Raw genomic sequence first — 3617 nt, forward strand, 5'->3', positions numbered from 1 at the left:
TCCCAAGCCAGATCTTCAGAACAGTGTTACTTGCCCTACATCATCCTGCATTAAATGCCCTCTGTTAAAATATAGAGATGTTGCCAAGAATGGGTAACAATTTTATCTACATATCCAGTACAGGTGACTTTCTCAAGGTAGCCACCTAGCATTTGCAAAAGGTTTGGGACACAAGACACACAAGTTTTGATAAGGGGAGGGAGTCAGAAAAGGGTTAGAGCAAACATCCCAAACTTCATTCTCGTTTCACCTTCCTGATGTTTGCCAAAGCTGTGTACCACCTATGCTATGCTTAAGTATTTCTATTTAAAAGAACTCACATTTTTAAAAACTTTTTATTTTACAATATATTGGAGTATAGTTGATTAACAATGTTGTGGAAAAGAACTCACTTTTTAAAAAAAATAAATTTATTTATTTTTGGCTGCGTTGGGCCTTCGTTGCTTCACACGGGCTTTCTCTAGTTGCGGTGAGCAGGGGCTACTCTTCCTTGCAGTGCGCAGCCTTCTCATTGCGGTGGCTTCTCTTGCTGCGGAGCACAGGCTCTAGGCACGCGGCTTCAGTAGTTTTGGCACGCACGCTCAGTAGTTGTGGCTCGCAGGCTCAGTAGTTGTGGCTCGCAGGCTCTAGAGTGCAGGCTCAGTAGTTGTGGCACACTGGTTTCGTTGCTCCACGGCACGTGGGATCTTCCCGGACCAGGGCTCGAACCTGTGTCCCCTGCATTGGCAGGCGGATTCTTAACCACTGTACCACCAGGGAAGTCCCTGAACTCACCTTTAAAGCTGAAATATTTATCATTCTAAATGACAAGATCCATGAAAATTCACCAGTTTTATAGGCTGGTTATTTTTTCTAATATGCATTGAGATAAACACATAAAAAATTTAAATGTCCATCCTCGTATCATCTGAAATCTTCACACCTGTCCTCAGTATGTATGCCGTATTTGGGGACGTACTGAGCACATGGATAGCACAGTGAGGCCACTAAGCAACATGCATGTTGGGCCATAAGCTCGAGGGCTGGAAAATGCCAAAGAAAAACTTTACTATTTTATTACCAGTCAAATTTAGCCCCAGTACCAAAGGGCATATATATACACGTATATATGCTTCAGGGTCTAGCAAAGGAAGTGGGGCGGTGTGGAGTTCAGTGGGGGAAACATTGCCAAAGCCATCACAGAAAGGAAGGGGTGCCCTCGAGGTTAGGAGGAAAGTCAACCAGAGGTAGGATATGGCAGGAGGAGTTGAGCTGTGGAAGAGGGAGGGACGCTGGGACCCAGGGATGAATGGCAAACCTGTGCTCAGCTGTGGCATCTGCTCCAGGGAGCATCACCACACGCACTTGTGCTGCTAGCCTTGTGGTTATAAGTTAGCCTTGTGGTTATATTTCTTGTAGTCCAAGTTAGGGGGTAAATGTTCATTTCCTCCACCATCTTTACAAGAAATTTTTTTTTTTTTTTTTTTTTTTTTTTTGCGGTACGCGGGCCTCTCACTGTTGTGGCCTCTCCCGTTGCGGAGCGCAGGCTCCGGACGCGTAGGCTCAGAGGCCGTGGCTCACGGACCCAGCTGCTCCGCGGCATGTGGGATCTTCCCGGACCGGGGCACGAACCCGTGTCCCCTGCATCGGTAGGCGGACTCTCAACCACTGCGCCACCAGGGAAGCCCCAAATGTAATATTTATGATGTGCCTGTCACTCTCCCCAAGATAAGTCACCCAATTCACAGTGGGGCCACATTTCCTGCCTTGCCTACATCTCTTGCTACCAAAGGATCAAATAAGACTCTGGACTTGGATGCCCTCTATGTGCTGTAGGTGCTGCTGCACACGCATTAGGGTCCTTCTGGTTCATGTATAGCATAAGCATTTGGAGGATTTTATGGAACCCAATTGCGGGAAATACATCTGAACATACAAAGTCACAGGTGACTGCTCTCTCCATTACTCTCTAGGAGTTCATGGTGTTCCAGCCAATTAGGATTAGGTTCGGCTGTAAAAGACAGAAAACCAAAAATAACAATGACTTCAAGTAGGTAAAACTTTGTTTTTTCTCTCCAGTGAAAGTATGGGTAGGTAGTCCAGGACTGTCTCATAAGAGACTCGTTCCTTTTATCTTGTTGCCATTCTCGACATGTGGCTACTTCATGGCTCAAGATGGCTGCTTCAACCTACGCCAGTCCATATAATTTTTTAAAATTTATTTACTTTATTTATTTATTTTTAGCTGTGTTGGGTCTTTGTTGTTGTGTGCAGGCTTTCTCTAGTTGCGGTGAGCGGGGGCTACTCTTCGTTGCGGTGCGCGGGCTTCTCATTGCGGTGGCTTCTCTTGTGGAGCACAGGCTCTAGGCACACAGGCTTCAGTTGTTGTGACGCATGGGCTTCAGTAGTTGTGGCTCGCAGGCTCTAGAGCGCAGGCTCAGTAGTTGTGGCGCATGGGCTTAGTTGCTCCGCGGCATGTGGGATCTTCCGGGCCAAGGATCGAACCCGTGTCCCCTGCCTTGGCAGGCGGATTCTTAACCCCTGCGCCACCAGGGAAGTCCTGCCAGTCCACCTTCAATCCAGCCGGCAGGAAGGAGAGAAGAGGAGAAGTAGGGCATGCCCTTCCCATTAAAGATACTTCCTAGAAACTGCACAAACATTTCTATTTATATGCCATTGGCCAGAACGCAGTCACCTGCTCACACCCAACTGGAAGGGAGGCTTGGTCACATGGTCTTTATTCCATGTGTCTTGCTAAAAACTCAGAGGCTCTATTATTGAAGAAGAAGGGGTGAATATCAAGCAACAATAAGCAGTATTTACAAGTCTTTCATCTCTGCTGCTTTCCCCAGATTGACTGTTTCTCTTCCTTGCAGACCAGCCTTCTCTGTTCACAGTGTCTGACCCCTCACACTGTCCACTTGCACAGATTTTGGGGTGGCCACATGTCAGCTTTTAGCCCAACTTCACAAGTCTTTTTTCAGTTCAAAAGCTGCACATGGTCTAGTCACCTCAGCCTCTGTGACTCGATTCCAAGTTCCTAGAGAGAAAATTTGATCGGTCCTGTTGGGTCAGGTGATCACCTCCTCAATTCTGAGCCAAGCATCGGTGGCCTGGGCCATGGCAGGGCTCTCCCTTTTAGGATGGGATGGAGCAAGTTCCCTACGAGGTGTAAGCCGGAGGAAGTGGTGAGCAGCTCTGGTAAACCCTTCTGAGCTTCCTCCTGTCATAACACGCAGCCCATTGGATGTGGCTGTCGGTTTGCTCTCCCTGAGGGTAATGTGATGCACCTGTTCGTGTTTTATCCCCGGAGCCTAGCAATTACCTGACACACTCAATGTTTACGGTAGAATGAATAATCCAATCTCGTCCTTAATTGTACAGAGGTTGAATGCTTGCCCAAATATGCATAGTAGGGCAGTGTCGGGGCAGCACAAGAACCCAGGACTACTGATTGCCAGTCCCTGGAGTGATTTTCCCGAATTACCCAGCTCGATATGTCTGCCCCATTGTTCAGCACTTGTCTCCGTGCCCCTGACCGTGGCTGCAGAGAATGTCCCCCAGATGTGGCCCGTGAGAGCCCCAGGCTGGAGGACTGCAACACTCGGAGTCCATTTGCTACTTTGACCTTCCTGCTG

The 3617-nt window shown here is 48.0% G+C and overlaps 1 protein-coding gene across 1 annotated transcript in view; it reads left to right on the forward strand.

Moving 5' to 3' along the window:
- TRIM54 (tripartite motif containing 54) overlaps positions 1-3617 on the forward strand; it is a gene marked incomplete at its 3' end in the record, with an annotated part of 17623 nt that overhangs the window by 9251 nt on the left and 4755 nt on the right. The gene's annotated exons all lie outside the window — the stretch shown is intronic.

The sequence above is a fragment of the Lipotes vexillifer genome, unplaced genomic scaffold (genome assembly GCF_000442215.2).
Source record: "Lipotes vexillifer unplaced genomic scaffold, Lipotes_vexillifer_v1.1 scaffold717, whole genome shotgun sequence".
In the NCBI taxonomy this organism is placed as follows: domain Eukaryota; kingdom Metazoa; phylum Chordata; class Mammalia; order Artiodactyla; family Lipotidae; genus Lipotes; species Lipotes vexillifer.